This window comes from Echinops telfairi, unplaced genomic scaffold, assembly GCF_000313985.2.
Source record: "Echinops telfairi isolate 266 unplaced genomic scaffold, ASM31398v2 ScPeMD7_7469;HRSCAF=8507_0, whole genome shotgun sequence".
Taxonomy (NCBI): Eukaryota; Metazoa; Chordata; class Mammalia; order Afrosoricida; family Tenrecidae; genus Echinops; species Echinops telfairi.
The window spans coordinates 83,089,363-83,099,132 of record NW_022111372.1 but is presented as its reverse complement, the minus strand read 5'-3'; positions in this window follow the sequence as shown (position 1 = coordinate 83,099,132).

The following is a 9,770-nucleotide window of genomic DNA, read 5'->3' as shown; positions in this document are numbered from 1 at the left end:
TCCTGGATTACAGACCTAGGTGGGGGCCAGGGAGCCTGGGCCTGTGTAGGCCAGGGGAAGTGGCCAGATCGATGACTCAGAGTCTGGACCTAGGTGCCTCTCTTCCCTGCTCCCTTGTCCCCAACCCACGCTGCTTCCTCCAAGAAGCTGGCCTTGCCTGTAAATGCAAGGAGGGGCATCTAAGAGACTCAGAGATGGCCCCCACTCGGCTGTCTATCCCATGAGGCCATATAGGGAGGTAAAGGCAGAGAGGAAGGCAGTCTCAGCTGTGTTTTCAACCCCAGGCATATGGGGGCCTGCCCAGGTACCTTGTTCCTCGGGAGGGTGGAACAGGCCTGGCCCGAGCTCTCCCAGGAGACATTTCCCAGGGGGGCAGGACACCCTGTGCCCCATGGGTCCTGCCCCACCCCTGTCCCTCCTGGTGCCTCCCCTGCCCATGTGTTCTGTTGGCTCATTGTTAATAAACACCTCAGAAGTCGTCTTCCTTGCCCTGCACCCTTGGAGCCTCACCTGGAGAAGCCAGGTGGGCGGCACAGGACTTCCCTGCTCCCCAAGGGGAAGGAGGCTCACCACCTCCTCTCTCTGTTCCTCTTGACTTCTGATGTTGGCTCGGCTGCCTCACTGTGGGGTGCGGGGCTGTGGGAGACTGAGGCGGGAAGACACACCCTACCCCAAACCAAACGTGCTGGCATCGAATACTGATTCACGGAGACCCTGTGTGTTCCCGGGAACTGCACCACAGCGTTTTCTTGGCTGTCATCTTTATGGAAGCGGATCACCAAGCCTTTCTTCCTTGGTACCATCGAGTAGCTTCCAGCTGCAGGCCTTTAGAGTCGTGGATGCGCACAGGCCGTTTCGATGTCATATATGTGTGTGTAAACGGAGATCTAGAGAAGGAGGAGACCAAGGTTAGCCAGCCCAGCAAGCAGAGCTAGGGGAGGCCCCAGCCCACCAGCAGTTCCCTTTCCCCTGCTCTGGGCAGCTTTCTGTCCCTAGCCAGCTCTGGCCCCACCTCCTCCTCCTCCCCACCCTCACCCCTCCCCAGGTGAAGGCCCAGTTGGGAAAGGAAGGCTGGGAAGATTGGGCAAGAAGAATTTCCAGGTTCCATCCCCCGCTCCCAGCAGGACCCTGCCATATAAGAGCTCCAGGCCCTTTTAAATGCGAAGCCCAGGTGCTTGTAAAGGCTTTGATTTGGGGTGGGAAAGTAGGGCCCTGCATACTTGGGATATTAATAAATTTCCCCTAACAAAGGGCCAGGCTGCCCTCCCAGCCTGCTTTGCTTGGGGCTCAGGGTAAAGGAAAACAGTTGAATTTGCTAATTTGCAGAGGGTGCTAGAATGGCCTCACCTTTGGGAGTACTCCTCCCACGCCCCAGCTGGGCCCTCCCCGGCGCTCCCTCTGGTGGCCAGTGGTCTGTGCAGGCTCTCCCTTAGGCCAGGTGACTGACCCTAAGGGCCCATCTAGAGTTCCCTCCACCCCAGATCCCGAGACTGGGCTTGCAGGGCTCTGGGAGCCTTGGTGATGGTGGGGAAGGGGGAGGCTTTAGCCTGCTGGCCCCCCAGGTCAGCGGTTGAAACCCACCCGCGGCTCCACAGGAGAAAGATGAAGCTGTGTGCTCTCGTGAAGACGCAGCTCAGAAAAGACCCGCCGCTGGGGAAAGGTGTCCCTTGGGAACATGGAAGCACAATGAGATAAAGGGGGAGACCCCCCATGAGCATGACGCAGTGGCCCCAGCAATGGGAGCTCTCAAACTCCCTCTTGGGAGCATGGCTCAGCACTCAGGCGCCCTCTTCGCCCCTCCCCACCCGCCTCCCAGCTCCTTCCACTTCTCACCTCCCTCTCCCCACCCACCTCTGGGCCTCCCAACCTGCTCCTGGACTGCTCCCCTGCCCCCACCCCCTGGCCCATCTGTCTGTCTGTCCTGGTCCTGTTTTTCCCATTTCCTCCGCTCCCAGAAGGGCCTTCTCCCAGCCGCTCCCCTGCCTTTCCTCCATCGTGTCCGGCGTCCTGGCTCACGGCTGACCGGGCACTAGGGAGCTCCGCTTGGGGACCCACTGCAGAGCAGCGGGCACCTTGGGACAACACATCAGAACTGGGGGCGCAAACGAAGGATCGCTGGTTGGCACTGGAGAGAGGCCAGCGGCTGTGTGCACCCACATTGGGGGGGAGGGCTCCTTTCCACACTGGCAGAGTCTGCCAGCTTCCGGAGTTCAGGTGAGGGTCAGCACACCACACCAGGGGTCCCTCACTTAGTAAGCTCTGCTCTCAGGCCAGTCCACCACCCAGCACCTCAGCAGGCCAGGGAGGCCCCCCCATGGCCCAGGTCGCACCTCACATTGGCCCACAGTGTGCCTCACCCACCTGCTGGGACCCTCCCCACGCCACACCTACTCATGGCAACCGGGCGTCTGAGGGGGCTGCCCTCCAGGGTCACTCACGAGTGGCTCATCTTGAAGTCAACCGGCAGGGCTTTCTCCCAAGGCACTCTGGGTGGACTCCAACCTCCCACTTCACCGGGAGCAGACCCGTGTTAGCCATTTCCTCCGCCCTGGGACTCTCTGTGCCTCTTACATACACCGTCTCCCAGAAAACTCCCTCAGCTCTCCAGCCCAACGTGGACCCTGGCTCTGACTCAGGCCTGCGGGCGCCCTGTCCCCTCCCCCACGGTGGATGGAGCCTCATCAGGTGAGAGTCCTTTGGGAGGGCAGCAGGGCTCCTAGGGCTCCCTCACTCAGACCTGGGCCTGGGCGTGCGGGTCTGCCGCCCTGTTGCATGACCTGGGTGGAGCCCCGTAACTCTTCCAGCTTTACCTCCTGAACTTGACCAGTGGGGATCAGGCCTCCTAGGTCCGCCATAAAGTTCAGGCTGCGGCCCCTAGCAGTGCCTGCCCCGTGGTGGGCAGTGAATAGAAGGCCAGCGTGGTGCCCCCCTCTCCGCTGAGGGCCAGCTCCTCCCGGGAAGAGACTGGGTTTCCTTATCCAGGGACCACCCCCCGCACCCCCGCCCCCCAGCGCCAGCCCGCAGCTCTGCACCAGGGAGCCGCGAAGAGTTCAACGCCCTCCCCTCCGAGGGGTCCACGTGGCCCGGGTCTGCGGTGGACCTTCTGCCGGGCTCATTTTTGGCTGGCGGCTCACGGAAAGTTTGACTTCTCCGGCTCCACGCCACTCCCTGGGGCGGGGCCTCGCTGGCGCTGTCTGCGGGAGAGGGCACCCAGGGCCGCCCGCGGCGGGGGTCCTCGAGGGGCTCCTCTGGGCGTTGCAGCCGGGGGGAGCGCGGCGGAGCGGGCGTCCGCTGGCCGCAGTCACTGGCCACAGCCGGCTCTGTTGCCTCTGTCGACGTGCAGCGGGGAGACGCTTCGGGATCCTGCGACTGCTGCACGCAGACTATAAAGATGATCCCGGTGCTGAGCACAAACTGCGGCATTGAGGCCTCTGTGCGGGGTGTGAGCATCAGCCAGCTGACCCTGGGGCAGGTGCGAACACGGAGGCCCAGCGCCTGCCTCCAACCAGTGCAGGGAAGAAACCAGACCTCTGGGCTGCGTGTACCTGGAGCCAGGGGCGGCTGCGCCCAAGCCCGAGGCTCGCCTGCGCTGTCCAACTCCATAGCGAGGTGGCTTGGAGTCGGGGGCCTGGGATCCCGCCTGTCAAATGCCTGGGTTGGACTGGGTCTCCGTGCACCACGGAGGGGCGTCTGGGATAGCGGTGGGCAAAGGATGCCGGGAGGAGCTGCAGGGGGATGGGTTGCCCCCGTCTGCATCCCACCTGGTGGGAAGGCGTTCTCTCTCCTCCAGGAGCAGGCACTTCGTGGTCAGGACACAGACCCGATGGTTTCTTCAGCCAGCTGGCCTGCCCAGCCAACGCAGGAAAACATGCCCCCACACCAGGTGGCATCACAGGGACCGCGTGTGCCCTCGATGGCTGACATTTGGGTAGTAGGTCCCTAGGCTTTTCTCTTGAGGCACCCCAGGGTCCCCTACCAATCAGAAGGCAGAAAGCCATGAGAGGTGGGGAGTGAGGAACCCCGGCTTTGCTGACCCAGGACAGGTTCTCAGAGAAGCCTGGGGCCAGAGGGGTGGCAGGGGTTGGCGCACGAAGGTCAGTGTTGATCTAGCAGCTTCAGGGAAGGAGGAGGGGGAAGTGGAAGGGATCTTGGGGCTCCCAGTCTGACTGTGGGAACTGAGGCAGGACGGGTTCCAGGCAGGATTCCCAGCCCCAGGCGGTCCCGCCCTCTGAGCGTGGGGCCCCAAACATCTGGGTTTTCATCAGGCTCCCTAGGTGCACCCACAGCTCCCGCTCAGCTCACCACAGGACCAACCCCATTTATCATAAAGCAGGAAACAGGGACGGATGCCTAGTCACATTGGAGAGAATGCGCTTGGAGGCTGGATGGCCCCGCCCTCTCTGGCTGTGAGCTGCACCCAGGAAAGACTGACCAGCCGGCCAGGAAACCCCAGGAAGCAGCTCTGAGACCTGGCCAGGAGAGGGAGGAGAAGGGAGGTGAGGCCTCCCAGGAAGAAGGACAAGGAGAGGGACTATTCCCACACGGGATCATATGCCCCACCCTGCCCTGTGCATATACCCCCAGCATCTGACCACTGTCTGGTGCTGGGAAACCACCCGTGGCAGCTCACCGGAGCCCTGGAAGGGTACACCCTCATTGCAGCACACACACCCCCCTCTGCCCATCCCCAGCTCCACCTCTCCTCTCTCACCCCTGCCTGAAGCACTGCTCCTGTGGGGCCCTCAGCCTGCATGCTTGCCTCCTCCCTCGCCCCACCCCAACCTGCCAAGCCCCCCACAAACCCTCCCCAGAACCCCAGTCACCACTCTTCTCTCCCCCTCTTGGCTCTTGGGCTTCTGCGCCAGTTTACCCCCTCCTCCGCCGCCCCTCTCCCCCAGCCTGCCTGAGTTCTGGCTGCCTGCCTGCCCCTTGCTCTTCTAGTAGGCACCATGGGGGACGGGGCATCTTGAGGGTCAAGCCATGGGTCTGGCTCACCACAGACAGTCTGTGCCCAGGGAAGCCAGCTGGCCATGTGGCTGAGAGTCTGTACCTCACCTCCCTACTCACTCCTGGGTGGGCTGAGCCCATGCCTGCGCCCTGGGATTGAAGGGGATACAGTGCGCCCAGCTGGGGCTAGAAGGAGGCTGGAAGGGGCTTGAATAGAGGAGGTGGGTAGGGCAGGCCTGGAACTCGGTCATCGGGTGCCCATGTCCACATGGCACCCACTCCTCCCAGAGGCCTCCCCCCCAATAAAGCCATCGCCATGGAGCCAATCACGGCTCACAGTCCCCGAGCAGAACCGCCTCGTCGGGTTTGCAAAGCTGCACCCCTGCACAGGGGCAGCAGCCTCGTCTTCCTTCTGCAGAGCGCTGGTGCATTCAACCTGCTCGCCTGCAGGCTAGCAGCCCAGTGCACAAACCACTGCACCCCCAGGGCTCCTCCCCTTGGCACAGCAGGACACAAAGGCCAGGGGCAAACACAGTGAGGACATAGCCTGCAGAGGTGTGTAGCCTGGGCTCCGGACAAGAGGCTGCCCCTTCAGGGGGATTGCCAACAGGACAGTGGGCACTTGCAGGCTGTTCGGGGGCTATACAGTGGATTCCGGCTCTGAGCCCCATGAGGGACAGAAGGACTGCCCCAGAGGCCGAAGTCCCTGGGCTGCAATCCTAGCGGAAGTCGACTACCACCTCCTTTCTCCAGAGGGGCAAGTGGGTGGGCTTGAAGCCAAGGTGACTTCCCACCACAGCACTAGTGTGAGGTAGGGAGAGGGGGCTGGGGGGGGGGGCCCACAGTGGGACCCAGCCCAGCTGAGGCTGAGGAGGGAGATAGTAGGGTTGAGGGGGTGTTACTCTGCGAGAGAGGAGGGGTGGGAAGCAGCCCTCAGCAGTGGGGTTTGCAGCAGGGAGGCCTGTGGTGCAGGCAGCGGCAAGATGGGGAAATTACTGGAAGTCAGAGGGTGGGAAGAGGAGGCTTTCTGAGAACCTCAGTCACACTAGGCTGGCTGTGCAGAGGCACCGTCCAGTGCTGAGCAGGGCAGGGAGCCCAGGAAGGGACTGAAAGACAGAGGGCTGTCTGAAGACTGGGACTGAATCCTGCCTCTCTGCCTTGCAGGAGGCCTCTTTGCCTCTGAACCTCAGTGTCTTCCTCTTTTTTGTTGTCAGGATGAACTGGGACAAGCACGTGGTGTGGAAGCACATTGTGAACTTATCAATAAATTTAGCAACGTGCACCTGTGGACTCGTGATCGCCCTGGATGTAGAGTTGGTAGTTTTTGAGAAATGAAGTCACTCACAGGGGCCCAGGGCCGCCTGTAACCTGCTCCTGTGCTGCCACCTGCTGGCAAGTGTCTACAATGGCAGCCCAAGCTCTCTAATCCTCCCAGACTCCCAGGGGAAGCACTAACCTTGGAGGGGCCCAGGACAAGAGGGCAAATGGGAGTCGCCAGGCCCCTCAGCAGCCTGCCCCCTTCTGGTCTTCCCAGCCTGTGTCTGCTCTCCCTGTGAAGCTGTTCACGTGTGTGAACACGGGGCCACCCTCCCAGCAGCAGTGAGGAGGTCTGCCTGCTCTGTGGCAGGGTCCGGCCCTGGGAGAGGAATACTGTGCCCTGGACACGCAGAGCAGTAGTCTAGAGGGGTCTGTGGGCTCCATGGGCACACCTCCGGGTCTTGTGGTGCAGGGCCTCTGGGGGCATGGCTTAGGGTGAGGGCTTGGCTTGGCCTCGGGGGTGCTGGACCTCAGCCCTGCACGTCCTCTGTGAGCACAGCAGAGCTGTCAACCACCTTCACGTGGCCTGACCAGGTCACGCACCGCACCCCTGCTCTGAGACCACTTGGGCTGCAAGACCCACTAAGCCTCCCTGCTGGGCCCCTCTCACTCCTCTGCTCCTTTTCTAAGGGTGTGTTGTGAGGTGCAGTGCTGGGGGAGGGAAGGAGGAGGAAGAGGATGGGTGTTCTCCTGGAGCCCCTTTTCATTGGGGCCCCAAGGAGGGAGAGTTCAGCCTTAGACTGTTTTGGGGCACCTATATACCTGGAAGGAAGATGACTCACCCCTGACTCTAAGGAAGGCGTGGTGGGAGGTGACTCCTCTCCCACCCCCCCTCTAACACCTCAGTCAGTGGCTTCAGTGCTGAGCAGGAGACCTAAGCAGAGTTAATCAACAGGGAGACCAAGACTTCTCTCGCAACTGGGGTAATGGGGAAGGAGCTAGGACAGAAGGGACCAGCAGCCCGTCTTGAGCAGGACAGAGAGGCACCGTGTGCACAGAAGTTGGTAGCTGTTTATTGCACTGAAAACACCAGGAATGAAACAGACACCCTGCCTCCCACCCCCAGCCCCCCAATAGCAGAAAGTTTGAGCAGTGGTCATTCAAGTTCACAGCCACATATTAAAAAAAAAGGAACTGAAGCTCCCCCCAAAAAACAAATGGTAACAAGGAAACCAGCACGGGGATGGGGAGGCATTGGGTGTGGGGGGGGTGTGTGTGTGCCACACGGTGGACCCAAACCCAGGAGAGAACTTTCCCGTAACCACCCTGCACGGCCAAGCCCAGCTTTGTGCCCAGGTTTGGCTTTTTTTGCATCTATAGGTCAGTTTGGAGGAGCACAGGGACTTGTCTGGTTCGGCTGGGCCCTGGGTGGCTTTTTCTTCCAGCATCACCTGCCTGCTGCCTCCAGGGAATGCCCAGTGCCCTGGGGTCTACCCCGGGGGGCTGTCTGACCACAGGAGTGGCCGTCACAATGAGGCCATCTCAGCCCGGGGTGGGGGCTGCCTCTGTGTCTCTGGCACTTGGAGAAGAAAGGAGGGGCACAGAGTACAGGAGAGGTGCTGCCCAATGAGAGGCAGGACCTTGGGGGCCTCTAGCTCCACTTCCTCTGCTGGGGAAACCGAGGCCCAGAGAGGGGAAAGGACCTGGCCAAGGCCACATAGCTGGGAGTGGAAGCCACTAACCTCCCAAACAGTGCTCCTTCCCCTGCAGCACTGCTAAGCAGTTGACGGGCACCGAAGAGGGGACCCCGGGGCCGCAGGTCAGGGAGGGAGCAGAGGGCGGCCACACCGGGGGAAGCAGGAGGCCAGGCTGCGGCCAAGAAGCTCTCCTGCTGCACTGGGCTTCACACCATTAGGTTGTATGTCCCCATCAGCCTGACAACGCAGGTTGGGTAGCAACCTTCAACCCTTTTAACAAACAGGGAAACTGAGGCTGCAGAAGGGGGACCAGGCCTTATCACAATAATTGCAGTGTCTCCTGGTGGGGGCCACACCTGCCTTTGGCCTGGGAATGGCTGTGGGGAGCTGGGTGCCCGTGGGCAAGGCCAGTGGCTGTAGGCTGGGGCACTGGGATCACTGGTCTTTCAGCCATGCCCTCTGGGCCCGGGGCAGCTAAGTGCCTGCCCTTGGATGTGGGCAGTGGGCTCTCTGCCAATGACAGAGGCCGTTGAGGGTCTAGCGTAGAAGCCAGGGGCCCTGGGCAGGCTCCTCCTGGCCTGTAGCCCCTGCCCAGCCTGTCTGAGCTGCCCACATTCTTCTTCAGGCCGGGTAGCAGGAGCAGAGCTGGAACATGGCAGACAGTGGGCGATCAGGGACAATTCAGATCAAACCCCGCCACCAGCCCTACTCCAGATAATAGCCCCTGGGGACTCCTTGAATGGTCGGGGGTACCGGAGCCCTGTCCAGGTCCTGGGGATGCAGTGCCCCCCTGCCCCCCAACATCCTCCAGGGGGGACAGTATCTCGTGCTGGCAAAGCAGGGCCACGCAGATGCCAGAGCACAGAGAGGCAGTGACCTGACCCCCGAGTCGGACACTGAGAATACGACCTCTGCTTGCTTTTCTCCTCCAAAAACATGAAGATTGGTTTTGCTTGAGTGCGTCTTCTTCTTTTTGTTGTTTGTTTTTTCAACATATTTACTGCATATAAAGTCATGCAAAGAAAACAGTGCAGACAGTAGGTCCTGAGGGGATGCGTCCGTCACCCTCGGGGGAAGAGGTGGTGGGGAGGGCCTGCAAACCCAAGATTGGGGGAAAGCATGGAGGGGGAGATTCCCCTAGTCTGCTGGCAGTCAGATGGCCAGGGGGGAAATCAATGAAGACACAAGCTTTATGGCCCCCCCTGAGGTGGGCAGGGGACCCAGGGGACAAGCGGATGTGATAGGAGGGATGGGTGGGATCTAGAGAAGCTTAGATAGTCCTGTCCTGACAGCCTCCCCCTGTCTGTGCTGACCGGCTGCTTCTTTTCCAGCACTGACATCGGAGGTTCCCACAAGCCCCAAAGAACTTCTATAAGCTTCAGAGAGGTCCCCCCCCTGCCCCCGCCGCCCCCCACCAGGGCTGAGTCCAACTAGGTCCCACAAGTCCACTGGTGACAAAGTCCACCTCAGAGATGACGCACGATTAAGTGAAATTAAATTAAAACAGGAGATATGGAACAGAAAAGATCTACCCCTCACCCCTCTTCCCACCCCCATCCCACCCCTCCTCTCCGTAACTGGAGAGGGCTAGTGATTACATAAACACCCATGAGCCGGAAACCCATTTACGAAATACACGGAAGTCTGGCTATAAAAAGGCATGCGGTCCAAGTAGAAGCGAAACCTACACGCTGCTTTCTTTCTCCCCGAGAAACACCAGGGTTCCCTCCCTGGGATTCAGAGGTGCTGGAATTCACCCCAGATGAGTTGGGGATGGTGGTCGGGTGGGTCACGTGTTGGAGGTAAACATCACCAGGGAGCGGGGGAGTGGGGGCAACCTGAGAGGACATGCCCCCCACACAGAGGGGG